The sequence below is a fragment of the Eumetopias jubatus genome, unplaced genomic scaffold (genome assembly GCF_037043125.1).
Source record: "Eumetopias jubatus isolate StellerSeaLion01/CBP00866 unplaced genomic scaffold, mEumJub1_p1.0 scaffold_6, whole genome shotgun sequence".
Lineage (NCBI taxonomy): Eukaryota > Metazoa > Chordata > Mammalia > Carnivora > Otariidae > Eumetopias > Eumetopias jubatus.
The window spans coordinates 99,820,589-99,841,557 of record NW_028274812.1 but is presented as its reverse complement, the minus strand read 5'-3'; the positions used below and the strand labels follow the sequence as shown (position 1 = coordinate 99,841,557).

At 42.1% G+C, this 20,969-nt stretch overlaps 1 pseudogene; it reads right to left on the bottom strand.

Annotated features, from left to right (window-relative positions):
- Nucleotides 1-8,207: 8,207 nt before the first annotated feature.
- LOC114204380 (multifunctional methyltransferase subunit TRM112-like protein pseudogene) lies at nt 8,208-8,591 on the bottom strand (annotated as a pseudogene).
- Nucleotides 8,592-20,969: the final 12,378 nt, after the last annotated feature.

The following is a 20,969-nucleotide window of genomic DNA, read 5'->3' as shown; positions in this document are numbered from 1 at the left end:
TGCAAATCCTTTCTCAGTTGCCTCGTGCTTTATATTATGCCTTGTTGCAACGTCAACATTGAAAATTAGTTGTGTACCCCTTTGCCACCCCCACATTGAAGAGATTCTTCCTAGTTTGAGCCAGGACACCAGGAATGTGGAAAAGCCAGTGAAGTTTTAATTGGATTAAACTCTCTGTGTCCTTCTACCCCCAGTCTCCTCACTGGTAACTTTCTTGACAGCTTAACTAACAAGAGACTATGCAACAAAGAGATGTAGCCTTCAGCCCGGCTTCCTGCCTTACCTGGGGGGAAGACACCTGGGCCTGCTGGGAGTCGCAACAGGACAGGTAACTGACAATAGCCCCTGCTCTGATACTGTCACCAGCTCCCAGGCTTTGTGCATTTCTGAGATGAAATTAAAACCTGAAATTTTAGCTGCTCAAAGTGATTGGATTCAGCAGGCCCCTTCTGAACTCGAGGTGGGAGTGCCAGAGGGGGAGCCAAGCCACTTCCCTGGTCTTTAATTCCCTCGGCCAAGAAAAATCACAATCTGTCCACTTGGCACGTTTGCGAGGGAAAAGGGGGCCGTACAAATTTTCCTTAATAAAATAATGCTGCTACTAAAGAGCAGCCTTGCGGATGTCACTTGACGCCCTTCTCCCAAAGGGCTGGCAGGCAAGAGGCCAGGGTGTGGGGATGTGCAATTGGAGACATTAGTTACACCACCTTAGGTACGGTAGCAAAATAATATTTGATAAATGAAAATAAATCCAGGCAGACACAATTTCCAAATAGTTTTTAGAAGTACCTGTCACTTCCAGACTCTCTTCTTAAGCATAACCCTTGGGTGAGCAAATCCATTTTACCGCTTCTTCCAGGCAGAAAATTTCAGTGTGCCCTAAAAGGATTCAGTGTTTCCAGAGGAGGGTGACAGTCACATTTTCATGAGAAAGTCCTTTCAGGAAGTTCTCACCTGAACCTGGGTGGGGGGTTGGGGGGGGTAGGAATGCCTGCACTCCCATTTCAGAAGTCCTTGGAGGAATCAGATGACACCCCCCCAAGGTATTGCCCCCACAAACAGAAGAGTTGATATATCTAATATCTTTCATAAGAAGATATGCCATTATTAGAGCTAAAGTTGAAAGGCAAATGCCCTTGAGAGGGGGAGCTCGGCTTCAGAATCCCCACTAAGGTGTAAAGGGCTTCTAATTGATCCCACCTTAAGGGCAGATTTTGATCCTGGAGAAGATAAAGGGGTAGGACACAAAAGGAAGGGGTGACCTGGGGATCCAAAGATAAACCTTGTGTCTTGACTTGGTTTTTCATGTACATACAATAGATCTGACAACTTGGGGAACACTGAACCCAGAGTTCCAGTAACAAAAAGATAGAGGAAGGGGAAAAAAAACAAAGATATTAAAATAAATTTAAAATGACCTGGGAAGGTCTAATTTGACATAGTGAGGAACAGCATAATCTTTGGACTTTTCCATGTTATAGGTTTACTGTACCCAGTAATACTGAAGCCAATTATTACATATGTTCTGGGAAACCTGAATGCATTAGTGTCAGAAGTACACAGTGGAAAGGGGCCAGGATACCTGGGTTCCAGGTTTAGTGTCATAATTATGCGACATTTGGTTCAACACAAAATACGGTAAGTGCCTATGTTATGGGTGCTACCTTATGAACTTCCAAATATTCTTTCTATGTCAGTCCATGTAGGAAGTGCATGGCATGTGATAAACAGCAATCGGTAATCAGTTTTATCAGGGGCTAACATTGAATTATTTAATTATGTCTAAATACACTGCATTCTGGTAGGAACTGGGTGTGAGAGTACTGGGTTCTTCACTATCCCTTATTTTCACGTTGGTCTTTAAGCGTAGGAATTTGGTCTTAAGATTACCTTCAATGACAAGACACAGTATGAAAAGCAGTGATAAATAAGAAGCATCCCCCTCCATTGAGACACCTGGTGACATGGGTTATCCTGACACAGGCAATGGGCAGGGAACCATTGGTCACCCTTTTTCTATTGAAAAACTGCCCCAACTCTCAGCCTCTGGACTGGCCTACTACCATCTTAAGAAAACAAGCCCAGACAGTTCTACCTTGGACTGCCAGAAGAACCTAGTGCCAACAACTACACACACACACACGCATACACACACACACACACACACACACACACACACACACTATGTATCTCCAAACAGGAAAAAACAAACAAAATGAAAACAATCTTCAGCCCTTGAAAAACAAACCTGAAACAAGATCTGTTTCACCACAGTTCTCAAGTCTAGAAAGCCAGGCCTTAGTAGAAGGCAAGGAAAGGGTAGTTCACTGCTACCTCACACTGTGAACTTTTTAAAAAATAAAATATGAAATGCTAGGGGTCTGATTGATGACAGTTAATATAAAGAAAGAAACAAAAATGCTTAGAGTCAGAATTATTTACCCGAGTCTGTGAACTCAGAGCAGGCACATGGACTGAGACTTCAAAAGGGTTAAGAACCCTGGATTAGAGAATAGTACACTTAGGTTTATAAATAAGGATGGTTATCTTTTTTATCTTCATGTTGCACAAGAAAGTTCCAAAGGGCCCATATAATAACTTGGCATCTTAGCAAGAGAGATGTTGAATCTCACTTTCTTGAGAGCCAACAGGAAGTGAGGGAATAGGAGGTGCCCCAGGTCTTGGATCTCTGACCACTGCTGCAGAGTGCAACTTGCTTTGCTTTGGGTTAACTGAGTGTAGGAGCTCTCTCTCCTAGATTCTGAGCAAATGACCCAACAGTGGCCATGAGTTTCACCTGAAGGTGATCTGGGTTCTCAAAATCACTCCCTCTTCCATCAGAACTCCCCCCCCCACACACACACACCACCACCGGTACTTGCTGAGGAAGCCACTGGCTTAAAGTTTTCTTTTCAATTCATGTCTCAGACTTTACCTTGAGACACTTTATGTCTGCCCCTCTCCATTGGTCCCCAGGAAGCTGGGGTAACACTGTGAGTGGCTCATCATAACCCACTCCCATCCTAGAGACCCACCAGGAGCAAGTAAGGAAGGACATACTTTATGCAAAGTGGCTTATGTTGGAGGCAGCATGGATAACCTTCCTTAATATTCAGATCTCTCATTAACAGGTTACTTTGATCATGCCAAGCACTTTACAAAGCACTCTACAGACATGTTCCCATTTTATTCCTATAACAACACTGTACGATTGGTATAATTATCAGTTTGCAGACAAGTGAATCAGGGCTCAGAGAAGTTAAGTTGAAATGCATGCCACAGTCTGTATAACTTCAGAGCCCAAACTCTTAAGTGCTATTCTGTGATAATAAGTTATTTCTATTAGATTGTAAAGTATCCTACAGTTTTGCTCATCTGGTTTATTTTGAAAGAAGTACAACTGTTTGGTTTGAAAGTATCTTCCCTGAACACAAGCTGCCTGCATGTTCCCTTGATTGAAGAAATCAATCCTTCTGCACCTCTCAATTGTGAGTTACAAACCCAGGTACCCAAAGGTAGGAAACATCAGTGAACAAAGTCGGCTGGATGGTACTGGGAAGCACTGGCACAGATGCTCTTGGTATCAACTGGGATTTCATTTAACAGTTAACAGAATAGCTGAGAGTCTGCAACTTAAATAAGTGAGGACTTGTATTTTCACACTTAACAAAAAGTCTGTAGGTAGGCAACCCGTGGTAGGTATAATAACTCAGATTTGCCTTCAGAGGCAAGCCTCCTTCTGTCTTCCTGTTTCACCATCCTCAGCCTATGGCTTCTTTCCTCATGTTCATAAAATGATGGCTGTACCTCCAGCCATTGTGTTTTTATTCTAAGAAGGAAGGGCACAGTGCAAATAGAGCACAGAGAGCACGCCAAGCAGGTCTGTCCCTAGACCCACTTACATGGCGACTCCTGGCCTGGGAAAACTAAGGAGGTTAGTAATGGTGCTGAGCTCATCATCATTCCAAACAAAACTGAGGCTCTGTCAGTGAGGAAGAAGGGGAGTAGATCTACTGGATAGACAACAATGGGAGCAGCAACACTTCACGAAGGGGAACGGCCTCAAGGCAGTTCAGTAGAAGGCTCCCATTTTCCATAGATGCAAGTCAGTGTTGTCACGTCAGCTCCATCACTCACACCACAAACCCTAGAGGAAAGCCCATCTGGGATCTGAATATTTTATGGCCCCAGGTTTCTGTTGTATGCTGTGCCCGATATAAGGAATTCATTAAAGAAAATGGCTCAGTGTGATATGACTGTGAAAGCATGGGCTTGAATTCAGAAGACCCAAGTTCAAGTCCCTCACCTGCCATATGCTACCAGGATGACCCTAGGCAAGTTATCAACCTCAAGTTCTTTATGTTAAAGTCTGTCTAAGACCTGGGCTGCTGTAAGGTTTAAATGATATGACCAGTGTGATTATTATGGTTTTCCATTGACCAGCACTCTTTGGTTACTTAATTTGTTTTGTTATGGAAGTCATTTCATTTCCATACACTTACATTTAAGTCTTTCCTCGGCACAAAGCGTTGTGCTATGCACTGATGCTATTGGGAGAGGAATCTGTGGACTTGCAGTGAGCATCCTTGGAGAGCTTGCAGCTAGCTCACAGTGCTGAACTTCCCTTCAGATATGCCCTGGCCCATCTTCTCCTTGGAGTCAGTCATTCCTCTTTGGAACTCAGCACTCAGCTCAGAAGCATCTACGTCAGGGGCCTCCCCAAGTCCTCTGTGGTCCTTCTACTCCACTGGCTTCCGCGACACTGCACTTTCCTGATTCTTCTCTAATTGTTCTTACTTTTTGTTTTTGTTTTTCCCTTTTGTCTCGTTCATGGGCTCTTTTTTCCTCCCTCTAGTGCCTGGAATGTTGAGATTCCCAGACTCGGGCTGGGACTCTGGCTTAATCGATCCGCTCCATAGATTAATCTCAAACATATTCGTCATTTCTTCTATTTCAGTGTGCTGATAACTCACTAATCTGTATTTGTGGTTAAAACTGTGTCTCACACGCCAGACCATACAGCCTGTGGCTTCCTGGACATGTCTGCAGCAGGTGTTCCAAACCCCTGCAAATGTAAAATATTCAAAACAGAACTCTTCCTCATCCTATGGACTCTGGTCCTCCCTCTGTATTCTTCATTTCATGTATCCATACCGTTTACCCGGCCATCTAAGCTAACAAACTCCTGAGTCACCTTGTCCCTTTCTGTCTTCTCTCCTACATGCAATTACTTACAAAGTCTTACGTGAGCTCTAACGTTTGTTGTTGTTTTTTTCCTCTTCTTCACCATAATCACTTCTATTGGTTTGAAAACTCTGACTGCCTTCTGTCTGGAATATCTTAACAGCTTCCTACTTCACTCCCACTTGTGTTCCACTGACCACAGCTCCTGGAGGAAGAGTAAATAACCAAAATGAAATTGACCAAGTCACTTAAAACCCTTTGACAGCCTCTCGTGGTGTCCATCACTCACTGCTCACTGCAGAAACTTTATCCATGAGTTGTCTGGGAATTCATCCCCTGTGGGACCTCTCTCTCTGTGGGTTATGTGCAGGTGTATGTCATGAGGTCCAGTGTCCCACACCCCCACAACATCTCCCTTCCTGGGTCTAGGGCTCAATCTACTGCGCCTCACTCAATATTTCATGTGTATTTTTGTCAGATGGTTTATATTGATTATTTTCATCGAACAGTTAAAATAGTCAGTAGCATGTTTAACACTTAAATGATTTCCCTGAAGTCTAAGTTTGTGAAGACTGGGTTTTTTTGTCACTCATATTCTGTAAACCCTCAGTAGCATTCCAATGTAGAACCAGGCAAGGACATGACAATTAGGAGATTGATCAGAATTCCTGAGCATTTATGGGGCCTCCATCAAGATTTTTTTTCTCCCACTGATGTAGGAGAACCCATTAATATGGAAGCACCTGAGCAGTTAAAATTAGTCACTCTTCAAGACTGTGGATAGGGAAAGTATGTCCTTTGATGTTAACCTTGCTGAAAGGCATAGATACCCTAACTACAAGTATGGTGACATCACCCCTTTGTGTTTGTGTAAATGGGCCAGATTAAAAAGATTAAGAAGGGAGTTGGTCAGAGGTAAAAATGATTGAGTGGCAGTGGAGAGGAGGGAGCAAATCCCTCCCATTTTTTGAAAACAAGCATCACTCATGTCTGTGCAGGTATTTAGGGCAGAGAAGCAGGTAGCTTTCTGAATCATCACCTCTGCTCTGGGCTCTGAGTTCAGCTTTTAGCTCTGACTCTAGCAAACTGAGGACAAGGCTCATGACCACATGGGGGTCTTGTTTGCTTTTCAGTCAAAGAGGAAGGAGAACCCTAAGGCCCTTCTCACAAGATGACACAACAAAGCTTATCAAATGCTTTTGCAGATAGTGAGGGGGAAAAAATAAGGCCACCTAAACTTAATGATTAAGTGCATGATGTATTAATCCACCCCGCTGTGGGACTGACAAGCTAATGGATAGTTCTCGCTTTCGTTTCAGGTTTTTCAATACCTAAGGCAAAAGGATATGCATTCTATAGAGTATATAAGAATGTCAGCTTTAAATATCATGTTTTCTAACTTTTAAGAAGTAATCAAAATTTATAGACATCCCTTTCCTCAATAGAAGTGTTCCTGTCCAGTTCTTGGTTCATTACTACAGCCAATATGAGCTATCAAAAAATCTATCCATAACATTTTCTGGTTTGAAACCTGTCAGTATCTACTGGATGAGTTCCAAACCTGATGTGTAAAATCCCTTACCCTCTGGGCTCTGAGTATATCTTTCTACACTTACTTCTCCCTCCCACCCAATGTTTTTTTGTCTACACCACATACAAGTTATATACACACACACATACAAAGGCACACACACATGGGCACACACCCCACACAAGGAAACACACTGTGTGCACACACATATACAGAAGGACCTACATACACACGTAGGAAAGCATATAAGATACACATGGGCACACATATAAGACACACAAATACATATAAAAGCCCATGCACATAAGTGTGCACACAGGCCCACAGAAGGACACGTGTACGTACACACACGTACACATGGGGACAGGTGTTCACACACAGATGCACATATTGCGTTGCATGGAAGGACACATACATGGATGTGTACACACACACACGCAGACTTGGGCACATGTCGGAAGACACACACCCTACACTCCATCTCATGCAGATTAATCCTTGTTTTTTCCTGGGTCTCATTTCCAGCAAGGTGGTATAGTCTTTCATTTGGTTCATGAACGAACCAGGCTTCTTGGTGTTCCCAAAAGCACATTAATGCTTCCCTCATTTTAGCTGATTGCTGAAACAATTGGCTCTTTCTCTCAGCAACTACATATAAATTCTCATCACAGACATTGTCAAGAAGCATTGTTTGACCTCACCACTATTCAGAAACAGGTCTTTATTGATGATTATCTATAATCATATGTAGCCTATACATTCTTCTGGATCGGGGATGTCCAAAAGAAATATGAGAGCCACAGATGTGAGGCACACATGTAATTTAAACTTTCCTAGTAGCTGTGTTGAAAAACAAATACAAAGGAGCAAGTAAAATTTTAGTAATGTATTTTATTTAATCTACCACAAAATATTACTTCAACATGTAATAATTATAAAACTACTAATGAGAATTTTACACATATTTTTTGTGTGTATGCTGGTCCTTGAAATTTAGTGTGTATTTTACACTTAGCGATTTGGACTAACTGCATTTCACGTGTCACAGTTGCGTGTGGCTAGTGAATACTGTATAGTGAATACTGAATACACTGCAGCATAGACTTTGCAGAATCCTCTCTGGATCAAATCAGATCAGTAGAAAGCCAGGGGTTGATGGCTACGAAGCTTTGAGACAAATGTGTGGTTGTCTCTAGAACATCTTTGTATGGCACTTAAGGCATGCCTTACGTAAGCTTACCTAACACCAGCATTTACCTTGTTTAGTCTGCTGAATTTTTTTAAAAGTTATTTTTCATGTATTTTTTTCTTTGCTGTATTAGATGCATTTTGGGGGGGGTTGAAACTTTAATGAGAAAAATATATATCGAGCTCAAGAACACTGTGTTTTGTGTGTCACTGCGTCAAGGTTTGGGGATACATGACAGACCTAGCAAATGGGATATACATCAATGAAAACATTCCTGGTTACAGAATGAAAAACTAGCGCCTGGCACGATTAAGTCTCGGTTTCCTCATCACTCAGCAGCATGTTGGGGATCCCGCGACTGATGGGGAACAGACGTCCAGACTCTGGGCACTGCAAGGTGCCCTCTAGCACATCCACCTCCAGCAGCACGTGGTGCATCTGCCTCAGGAGGTTCTCATCATGCTCATGCCCTTCAATCAGCCCTTTGGTCACCTCAACCAGATTCAAGGGATCTGCCGCCTCCAGAAGTGCCACCCACTCCACCTTGGGTATCATGTGCATCAGGATGTCAGGGTTGAACTCCACGGGGTTGATGCAGACCTCGGTGGCCTGGAGGCGCAGTGGGAAGCCACGGGGCCCCACTCCCCGCACATGTGAGCTCAGCAGGTTGTGGGTGAGCAGCTTCATGTGACTACAATGCGCTCTAGATGCATTTTTGTAAACCATTTTAAGTCCTTTTTTTCTTTGTTGTTGGTCTTCTAATGAGACAAGTTGAAAAGAATGGAAGAAGAAGGAGGTACTCATGTTCTTCCATATTGCTGTGATTCTCCGCGTTCGTCTCTGTGCCAAGCCATTCCTGGACCTCTTCTTCTCTCCCCCAGGGCAGGAGCTCCTTGCTTTATGCACACAAGGGCTTGCTCTTCAGTCAGTTCTTCAATAATGCTACACGTTTCCCTAAAAATCACTGTGCTATGCAAAATCAAGCAATGAAAGCCATAGGACTTACAGGGAAAATGGGATTAGGGACACAACATGCAAAGTTGAAGTGACACATCAATACAAAAACAAAAAAGGAAAGAGACTGAATGAAAACAGCAGAGCAGTTCTACACATGTAAAATTGCTAAGAGATACATAAATACTGCAATAAATATGGCACTTGACCTTGAATGAGACCCAAAGTTTGTTGTGGAAGTGGGGGTCAGAAGGGTTCAGCTTGGGGCGCTTGGGTGGCTCAGTCAGTTGAGTGTCCGACTCTTGGCTTTGGCTGGGGTCCTGATCTCATGGGTCGTGGGACTGAGCCCTGCGTTGGGCTCTGTGCTCAGCAGGGAGGTCTGCTTAGATATTCTCTCCCTCCGCCCCTCCCTCCCTCTCTCTCTCAAATAAATAAATCTTAAAAAAAAAAAAAAGTTCAGCTTGTAAGTTGCCCGGAGGAAGTGAGTTGAAAGCTGAGGGAGCAGATGCGTGTTTAGGGGTGTGTGTGTGTGTGTGTGTGTGTGTGTGTGTGTGTGTGCGCGTGCACACGTGTATGTTTTGGATAGTCCTACACTGCTCAGTTCATCTGGGTGCAGTTTTCTCCATTCATGTAGTGTTTCCTGCAAGTGAAGTGCACATAATCAGATGCAAAATTCACACGATGCTCAAATCATTTCCGAATATAACAAACGTTAGAACAAATTTGTATTTTTGAAAATAAGCATTATAACATAACTGCCTGTAGTTATTTCTATTATCACCACATTTGCATCTATTTATTTTTGGTTGCTTTCACACGGGTCCTCCGCTCTCTGGTCTGACTGCAAACCAACTTGGAGTAAGACTCCCATCTCATCTGTGTATCATCTGTCCCTCCACAGGGACAGATGTCTGACACACATGACTGCTCACGGTATCATTCAGATTGTGTTCCTCTAGGGTATATCTGACTGCCTTGTATCAACTTCTGAATCCCTCAAGGGCAAAGACCACACCTTACACACATCTTCAAACCATCTTTCTGTTTGAAATTCAGCAAGTTCCGAATGGAGTGGCGGATAGAAGCACGTGCAGTGCCTGGACTCACTCCTCTGCCACCCTCTGCCATTCCCTTATCTCTGGGGGACTTAGCCTGTCCTAAGAAAATGTCAGTGGTGTAGTCAATGGGTTCAGTGTCTTAATAGAGCAGACTAAGGGGAGCCAAAGCAGGCTAAGGAAACAATAGTCCGCGTTGTTTTTCCAAATCCTTCTCTGTTCCCTCCCCCAGCATGGAAACCCTTCCAGGCTGCTTTCCAGATTAGGACCAAGCCCTCATCGACCCTATAGAAATTCTTTTGCACATGATCCTCGTAATAAAACCAGTGAAAACAGCATTCTTTTCCCATTGGCTAGACCAGGATCATTCCTCACCCTGGGCAAATGGGCAAGTGGAAGTTTGAATAGAGCAACTAGAACACTGGGTCACTGAACCACAGTGGAAACACCCAAGGGAGTCGAAGGTCCTTTCTACACATCTAAATTGCGAAAGAAGCAGCTAAATACAGAAAAATCACTTTATTTTGTTTGCATAACACCAAAGTGTTTCTCACTTTTTAATTTATGGTTGTGGAGTCTTACAAAAGAATCTGAATAACATCCACGTGTGTGTCATTGCCCTCTACTGGATAAATTGGGCAACGTTGTTGTTTCACTTGTGTCCATATATTATAGAAATGTATCAAATAATAGCTCATACTTGCCTAGCATTTGATCTTTTTATTTTTCAATACCTTTTTACATGTAGCATTTTAACTTATTCTGATAATAATGCTTTGAAAGAGCTGAACTGTTTTTATTCCCATTTTACAGATGAAAAAACTGAGTCCGAGAGTTCATTTATTCATTCAACATAGATACTTTAAAAGAAGCTATATGCAAAGAACCATGCTAGGCAATTTACAAAGATGAATAAGATGGTATCTGCACTCTGGGAGCTTATGCTGTATTGTAGACAAGATATATACATATATATATATATACACACACATATACACAAATAACTATAATGAAAATAAAGTTTGTGATATACGAATAAATGAAAATAGGATTTACTGATTGCCCGCTCTGTGGCAGGTGTTCATATATGTTATCTTAATTTTCCTCGTAATTGGTATATATTGTGTGCCCTGTATTACAAACAACAGAATTCAGGCTGAGTGCTTATTTGCTGGATGCTCACAGCAAAGAACACCATAGGAAATGGGGAGAGAGAATTTACAACTGTTGGAATTTGAACAAGTCTTCAGGAATTTGGTGGTGTTTGACGGAGGGCTTGAAAGATGGGCAAAATCAGGCAGATGTTTCAGGGAATCTCTGCTCACATTGTGAGCCAAGTGTGGCACTTATTTGGGGGTGACAGGTCCTGCAGAGAGAGAGTGGAGATTAGGCTACGAGAAAGGAAGCTATTCCTGGTGCAGAATGTGTGTGGAGAGGAAGCCTGCCAGGAGCAAACGGCAAAGCCGGGGCAGGTCTGCATCTGCTCGACTGTGTGGTGAGGACAGGACCTGGGAGCGAGGGTCATGGTGCTGGCCCCGTGTTGGCAGGGGGCAGCCGTGCCTGCCTGTGTGCGCCGTGAGGCTACGCGTCGTGAGGCCCGGCTTCTGCGGCTTATGGGTGTGGTCACAGGTCAGTGGGAGGCTGGTGTGGGAAGCGTGAGCAGGCTATGACAGGGTGTGCTCCTGGGAATCAGTAAGGAGTGTCTCAAAAACAAGGCAAAATCGAAAACCAGTCACTTTCACATTAGAGGTTGATGAACTGTGGCACCTTCTTTCCTTCAACAACCCTGACCAACCTAAAACACAGCAAGTAAAAAACAAAACAAAACAAAAATACAAAAAAACAAATTGAAGAAACTGTAGTGAATCAAACAGGGCTCTCTTTGCCCTTTGAACATGATGACAAGCCTCATTTAGTAGAGGACATGGGTGATTTTTGCCTAGAGTTTTCCTTTTATGCCTGACAATTGCTCAAGCTCTCCAGAGTAAACCCTTACCATCTTCCCTGTATTCTGTTCCTGGTGGCTTCCCAGAGAGTCTCAGGAACAGAATAAATGACAGGGACCACAGAGAGTTCTCAGTGCTTACCAGGCCACGGCCCTTCAGCCAGAGGACTAAAGGAACTGGGGCTGGGTGCTAGAAAAGAAATGGTAAGAGCAGAAAAGCTAAGCCAGGTTACATGAATGGGTCTGATCCTTTGACAAAGGAAGCACTAAGTTAGGATTTTTTTTCCTCTGAAACTCTTCTGTTATGACTCTTTCAAGCCACTGAGCTAGTCAGCAAGAAAGAAAGACAGGAGGGAGGGAAGAAGGGAGTAAGAGAGAGAGAAAGAGAGAGACCTAGAGACAGGTAAGTAGGCAGGTAGGTAGATACAGACATACCTACACAGACAGACGGAGACAGAGAGAGATGACCGAGACAGACATACAGACTAAAATGAACCTTGACTAATCATGACACTTTTACAGCTTTTCCTAAAGAAAGGGCCATGTCGATTGTCTCAGTCCTGACTCTCAAATAATGCACTGGACCAAGACAGTACGTTCAGTTCTTTATTTCATACATAATTATTTTTTTAAGATTTTATTTATTTATTTGAGAGAGAGAGAGAGAGCCTGTGCACAAGGAGGGAGAGTGGCAGGTAGAGGGGGAAGCAGACTCCCAGCCGAGCAGGGAGCCCGATGCGGGGCTAGATCTCAGGACCCTGAGTTCACAACCTGAGCCGCAGGCAGATGCTTAACCGCCTGAGCCACCCGGGCGCCCCTATCTCACGCATACTTATTGAAAACCTGCTGTACCGCTCCATTTATATATTTATCAAGAAGCTCTTGTATGCCTACTAGGTACCAGAACTATGCTAGAAGTGGGGAACACAAAGGTAAATAAGCAAGATCTTGCCCCTTAACTAGCTCAGTGCCTCGTCCTCACTGGGGCTGCGCATCCGAGGTGTTTGACGAATGTTGGATTGAGTTGTCCTGGTGTTGCCTCATCTTGAGGGCTGGCACCTGGGATTACCAGTTCTGCCACTTCACTGGCATTACCAAGACAACACACAACCGCAAGTCAGATGATACTTTGTGGCTCTTTGTCCTTTTTGGATGTATCCAAAGCTTTGAGTTTGGGAGAGGGAAACATGCCATTGGTATGGAAGACGTTAAGGCAGAAAAGTCCAGGTTCTTGCCTCTCTGGCTGAGCAATAAACTTTTCTCATCTGCACCTCGCCACCACCATTCCCATCACTGTTCTGTCTTTATTCTTAGCCAGACCCACACGGTGAATGCCACTAATGTGAAGTTCGTCTCTTCCCTGTTGTTGATATACCAAGCTTCCTCTCTCTGTCCCGCCTGATACACGTTTTGGGAGAAGTGAGCACTGAGCTAACTGTGGACATTAAGGCGGGAGGCTGTGCAGGCTTATATCATCAGGAAAGGCAAACTGAATGGAGGGGGCTGTGTTTATCCTTTAAAGTGGAAAAATAAACTCGCTTGGAGGAATAGTCCTTTCCTGTTGGTGCGCTTCACCAACAGTTTTTTGTCTTGTTTTCACTTAAGTGGCTTTCATTCTTCACATCATGTAATGTCTAAAGGGGATTAGGTTCCAGGGAGGTCACAAAATGGGGTATTTTCCTGTGGTTTGAGCAATTTGCTTAGAAAATGTGGAGGGAGGGGAGTTGGAAAAGGGTTTAGAGCTAAAGCTGGGAAAATGGTATAAGCTAAAAAAATGGCCTAGAGCTTCCAGGATTTTGTTTGTCCTTTTAAAAATCTGCTGAAAGTTGGTAGCAATTTTTGTATCACCAAACTGTACAAAGACTGACCTCAAAATTGTCTGTTCAATGAGTACTTCCCAGATTTTAAGTTTCAAATACCATGTAAAAGAAAAATTCCAAACGGTATACAAGGAACTGACACAGAGTTCCAATTTTGAGTTTTCTTTTCTAGAATGAAAAGAGTTTGGAAAGTCTCAACAGCTGCCATCCACTGGCACTATCATTTTCTAAATGGATGATTAATAGCACAAAAAGGAGAAAGGAGACAACTTCATATGTATACATGGTCCCTTCAACTTAATCCATATCTGTTTATGAAAAACTCACAGGATTGGCTTTGTGTTTTTCATTTTGCTAAGGAGCCAGTGATAGGGCATCACAGACCAGCTCTGGGCCAGCCTGTGGCCACCCCTGGCCTGAATTACAAGTTCAGTGGTCTCAGAAAAGGCAGTCTGGTGTGAGGAACAGCTCTACATGGGTCTCCCTAGATAGAATCCTGACTCTAGCAGCAGGGCAAATCTTGGGATCAGTTACTCTGAATCTCAGGTTCCTCATCTGCAAAATGGAGCCCCTCTGCTTTTTGCCTTGGAAACTGTTATGCCTGTTCAATCAGCTAGTGGGCTGAGATGCTGAGCAGAAGGCTTTGTCTCAGGCCCCAAACGAGATTATTTCCCTACTCTTCCTTCCCTTCCTTACAATCTGACCTGAACCTTACTCCTTTTATCTTTATCCAGTAACCAGCTGGATTTAGGAGGTACTCAATCAAGGTTTGCTGAATTGAATTTGTATGAATCTGACTCATAACATCACATTCGTTATGGTCACCTTATTTAGTAATTGTGCCTTGTCTTGCCTCTGACAAATTCTGTGCACCTTCCTTGGGTTAGGAATGGTACTATCCATTTTTCTACTATTCCTCTCCTCCCACAGTGCCCAGGACAGCCCAAGTTACATCCTAAAGGCTCTGTAAATACTTGATAACCTGTCACTGATGAAAGCAGACAGCCTGCCCCTTTCTCTGGTTGCACTGAAAATCTCTAAGTAGTGTGTGTGTGTGTGTGTGTGTGTGTGCGCACACACGTGCATGTCTCCGTTCTCATGGGCCTTTTATTTCTAGAAATCTCAGTCCACCTTAGAATTCCAGTGATAATTCTCAGTTTACAGACATTCAGCAAGGATGATCAGATTGCACTTTTGGAAAAATCTATTTCAAGTGTGATAGCTTATGTGCCAAGGGCAAGGGTTCTTTCTTTTGCTACTAATAACTCAACAGGGACAGCAAGCAGTAGCACTGCTTACAGGTTCTCCATTCTTCACAGGTGGAGCAGAATTACCTTGTATAGGCAACTACATTTTACTTACTTAGTGGTGATCTGATTACCTTGATCTTAAGCATTTTAACTTTGTGCTATCCATGCCCACAGAGAGTTGGGCAAAATGAGAAGGGCCTGTGGAAATACACATCTAATTTTATATTGCAGTTGTGTTGGTAATTGCAACTTAACCAGCTTTACTGCTAGTTCTGGAGGGAAGTGAAATTACATGCAATAATAAGATTTTTGGAGAAATGGATATGATACATAACACAAGAACCTTTCTTGATGAAATAGCTAATACTAAGTACATATATAGAAGTCTAATAAATAGGTGTTTTATTAAGGATAATTTGTTCAGTAGTCAATAACAAAGTAACCAGGAAGGACCATCCAGGGAGAATGTGCTATGTCCCTACTTCTTTCTGAGTAAAAATGGGGTGTCTTTCCCTTTAGTGTATCTTTGGTGGAAGGGTTCATAGAGACTGGGATGGGAGGGAGAAGGGACACTTAAAATACTTTTGTAGACCTTCAGGACTGACAGTCTATTTCATAGAGACCTGTGCCCAATCGTGTCAATACTAGGAAATTCTTAGGGAAAGATCCCATGATATCGGTAAACTGAACTTGGTTATTAAGATCAGTGTGTTCTTTTTTAATCATCTTGGATACCTTCGTTTGATCAAGAGGTTTTGAACAAACAATTCCAGTGATTTATAGCATGGGTATTGAATCATGTGAGTCTCACTACATTTTTCAAAGTGTCCTCTGTGGTCCACGGGAAAAGTAACCACATTTTCTATCTTCCAGTTTATTGTTCTTTACTATTTACAAAGTGTGAGCTGCGTCCTAGGTACAGTTTGATTTACTGTTACTAATCTCAAAGGCTTAGCCCTAGTGCCCAATTCTCGTTCAACATAAGAGGGGATCAAAATACAAGTAAAAAAGTAAAGCGTGTGTGTGTGTGTGTGTGTGTGTGTGTGTGTGTGTGTGTGTGTGTGTAGATGGAAGCAGCCAATTAAATCTGACTAATTCCTATTAACCCCTCATTCAGCTCTTAATATTGGGACTAAAGGACCTTTTAGGAGAAAGAGGACAGTTTTCCTTGAAAAAAATTATGGATGTGCCCTGAATCAGTCTAATTTGCTATTAACAATTTGTTATGCAACTCTCATCTTTGAATTTATCTAAGCCCTTCCTGCTCCTATTTTTACTTTCAGCTCCTATAAATAATTGGCATAATAAATTCCACATGTTACTTCATTTGCAGTTAAGAACTTCCTTTCAAACTTCAAGAATGTTCCTCTAAATTTGCTCTCATGGGATAGGGGGGAAGGATGCCTCTAATCATTATCCCGTCTTCATTCCCATCACTTTCAGATTGTAGCTTTCTAAACTTCAAAGCCAGCTCTGCATTGAAAACAACAATAACAACTCACAGAAACTTTGCCTTAAAAGATAGCATTATCTAAATGCTCAACTCAGCCATTACTTATGGTGTTGATACTGGTGGCTAGGCAAGGAGATGCAAAGTAGAATAAAATGTACCTCCTGTCTCCCGGGAGCTCTCAATTGAGCTGGAAAGACCAGAGTATAAACTGGTGAGTATAATGCAAACACAATTGAGTTATGTAAAATGTTATGGATGGCAACACAGTTGGGGGAGAAATTGCTCCTGAGAGACAGGAATCCATGAAACCTGCAGTATTGAACAGACACTTGAGTTTAAAAGGGAGAGGAAGGCTTGTCTAAAGAAGAGCAGGTGAAAAGCAATAAGTACGGGCATTAAGAACATGGAGTTTGCAGTCAAAGAGAGCGGGGTTTGACTCATATTTCCGTTGCTTCATAGATGTGTAACCTTGGGCAAATTGCTTTACCTTTTAAAAACCAGGATTCCTGTGAAATAAAATGAAGGTAATGCTGTTGCTCTCCCCTTACAGTGTTATCATAAGGCTCCCCTGATAGATTGTGTGTCCAGCCCTTAGCCCAGTGCCTGGTGCACTGCAAGCATTTATGTGATGACTGCCGGGCTTCTGATCATACAAATAGAGATCCGGGGTCGGGCTTCATCCAGTCTGCAGAGAAGCATCCGGTTGTCCTTTCCCCTTTGGGGATCCAAAGAAAATATGTCTAGAGTCTTGGCTTTGTGAAAGGTGTTATTGAGGCATGGTGGGAGGTTGGCTGTGCCGGGGTGAAGGAACCACTGAAAGGCTGCCACAGAGTGTGGTTCCTGAAATGTAGGACATGGACCTCATAGCCATGACTCGCTTGTTCAAATGCAGATTCATGGAGAAACCCCTCGCTCCTACTATCCACGATAAGTCTCAGTGTCTGTATTTTATAGGCTTTCTAGGGGGATGTGACTATACACTCGCATATGGAAATCCCTTCCTCTGCTGATTTAGCTCCAGTCTGCTGAGGACTCTGCCCTTGAGGTGTCCCCCAGAGCTCTGGTATTCCTTTTCCCCTACAGCTCCTCAGCATAACTATCTGCTGACTCCAGGCAGTCTCCCTGGAGTACTTTTCCATCCTCTACGACAGGTCAGTCTGAGGGAGATTTCTACAGTACACAGTAGATAGTCTGCTTTGTTTTGTATGCTTATGCGTCCAGCTTCACCCCTATCTACTTCTCATTTCCCAAGTCCCCCTCAACCCCCCCACCCACCCCATAGTCTTACCTGAAAAAGTGCAGTAAGTCATGGATATGGACATGGAAAAGCTGGCTAGATGTTGACCATCCTAGCCTTCCAATTGACCCTTTCTATATTAGGGACTGCTTATTGACCAAATAATTAAAGATTTACATCCAATCTGTTTGTATATAAATTATTTCAAAACTAACTTGATGGATGCTTAGGCTGAGAGGTATTAATATTTCTGGGGGAATGAAATAAGAATGTGTAAAATAAATAGCCACAGGTACAAAATCAAAGACATCAACTTTTAAGGCCTTAGGAGGGGAAACAAGAGGTGTAGTAAAAGAGATTTGAATCAGAATCAAGAGACTATGGAATTCAAGTGTGGCTTCTCCTCTAATTAGCTGGAAATGGATTGAATTCACTTTGCATTTCAGGGCATCAGAGTCTCGTATCTATATGTCAGGAATTGGACCAGATAGTGTTTAAGATTCTTTCCAGCTTTATCATTCTTTGTTTCTATAAGTTCATAATTCCTCCTTAGAACTTTCTTGGATTTGAATGTCATGGTATTTTGGTTGAAGGACACATTCCTAGTATGCATCCTCGAATAGATATCTGTGATTTTATATATAGTATTATAATAAATAGTAATATATGTTTTGCATCATATTTATATATCACTGTATGTTTTTTTACATTTTTACATACACTATTTTATGATCAAAACAACCCTCTGAGATGTATTTCGCAGAAATTATTGTCTGTTTTTCAAATGAGGACATGGAAGCTAAGAAACTTAGATGATTCATCCCAAGCCACACTGCTACATGGCAGAGATGGAACTTAGTTCAGTTCTTCCCCTTAATCCACAAACTGCTCAGATTTAAATAGAGAAAATAACTTTTCTGTGGGCATTAAGTAAGCTCAACAACTGTGAAACCAAAACTTCACCCCAAGCATCACCTCAGTGAAGCATAGGATCTAATGACGTTAAACAGAAGCTATGACAGTCCACGGCTCTCAGGAAGATTGGCACATCTGTTCGGGCTGCTGGCTTGTAAGAGGAAAATGAAAGGATCTATTGTTTTTATATAACCTTCTAGTTTTTAAAAGACCAGTGTTTTACTATAAAAATATGTTTTTAAAGACAAACTAAATTATAAAAGATGGGAAACTGAAGGTAGGGCAGATAGATGCCATCAGATAGAGAGCAACAGGATCAGATCAGATCCAGCTATTCTGAATCCTAGACCCTAGTCCCAGCTCCATCACATAGGGTGAGCTGCTGACCCAGTTTGCCTGAGCCTAACAGATTTCCTAAGATGTGAAACTTTCAGTGTTAAAACTGTAAAATTTGCAGGCTAACTGGGATAAGTTGGTCCCTCTACCACCATGTTGCCCAAGTTCTAACACACACTGTCCAATTCTGATTTTGCCACCAGGCAATCAATAGTTAAATCAACAGGTCTCTGAGATCACTAAGTGACCCATCTTGTTATCAAGATGAAACAGGAATAATAATGATAATTGTGTAACCAAGATCTTGATTATGATACTAATCAAAACATTTGCCATAACAATGTCAATTATCATTAAATAGCATTTCCTTACAGTATGGGAACCAAGCCAACAATATAATAAACCACCCACGATGGAGTGCAGGGATGTTGCCTTTGTTCTAGAAAAGGACGACATAAAATAAACTCTATAGAATTATTTATAAACTGATGCGATAATTTGTTGTTTTTTTTTATTGTTAGATCCTTTAAGTGCACTTTTGTTAATCCCAGAACAGAAAAGTGTCTTTCACCAGAACAGTAATTGATTATAAAATGTAACATTTAAAGAAATGGTACTCTATTCAGTCATAAATAGAAAACAACCACATAGAATTCTTATTTCTGTTACTTCATTTATGGTGCTCTATGTAGTTACCAAATGCTTTACAACTACCCTCAGACTGTGGATGTATTTTTGTTCTTGTGGTTTCCTGATTCTGATATCATTGGTGAATTTATTCCAGTACTGAGCTCTTTTTACCCCTGTCAACTTAGATTAAATCAAATTAGTTCTCATTTCAATATTGACCAAGATTTTGTTTGACAGCAAGAATGACCTCTGGTTTCCTCCCAAGGACATCTTATCTATAGCATGAATCATAAACTCTGAGAGGATGACTGAAACATTGATGTATTTCTATTCAAACTGAGTCAGGGTACAAAAGGGAAAGGGCTTAAAATCATGGTGTGGGACCTCCACGTTAAACAAAGGGAAGGGCTGCCTGGTTTAATGTTTGGGGAATCCTGGGACTTATTCCTGTAAGTCAAGGACTCCTCTTAAGTAGAAACTTCGAAGGAAATGTGTAACTAAGTTGATTTTGGAATAGTTCTGACCCAGGTTGTAATGAATGATAAAATTTGATTGGAAGGTGAACAGTGAAGTGAGGATAAGATGCTTTATGAGAAGAAGAGGGAGTGGCCCCATCTGTAAGGAAGGGTTATGATGTCATGAATGATTCTCTGTTGTGAATCTAGACCCAAGCTGGAAGGCATCTCTAATATAGCTTCTTTCAGTCAGGCTCCTGAATTTGTTAGCTTTTGTATCTTTTATATGAGATCATTTTCCTTCTGATTCTTTAAAACAATACAACATGTAAGTGAAAAGAATGATGGATATTAATAAGCTGAATGTCTTTATTTTACAGCTGAGGATGCTTGGGTTCAGAAACATCCAAGGATTTGCCCAAAGCTGCACAACTGGGAATTTACAGAGTAGCCCAAAATATAGGCTTCTTGCCTTCTTGTTCCATGCTTGTTCACTGGTCCTTTTATCTGGCTCATTTGCTACATTTAAGAGGTATTTTCCCTTCACTGTGTGGTAGTCTAAGCTTATACAAGTATTGTGGCAGGTTGGTGAAGAAGATAAGTCATCTGTCCCTATACGTTTCCTATTCTAGGTTGGAGTCCCCGGCAATGCCCAATCCAATGGCTCTGCCTCTCTAGTCTGTCAAATTCTTGATGCCTCTGCCAATGTTCACATCATTTCATTTGATCTCAGAGTGAGGGGACCACTTTGTTCTTCAGGGCCATTTATTCAGGGAATAAAATGTGTACCCCACAATAAGGCTATGAGGCATATTGTATGAACAGATAGAAAGTGTGACTATAACATAATAAAATTGATTTCTAAAGAGATGTAACAGAAGGCAGATGTTTAAATGAACATTATTCTGTGTATCCGTTCTAATGAGGTTAGGCACATTTTGGGAGCTCCACTTTAGAAGAGGTCCTCAGTTTCAGTTTTTTGAGGCACACAGGGCTGTCAGTTTGAGAAATATAG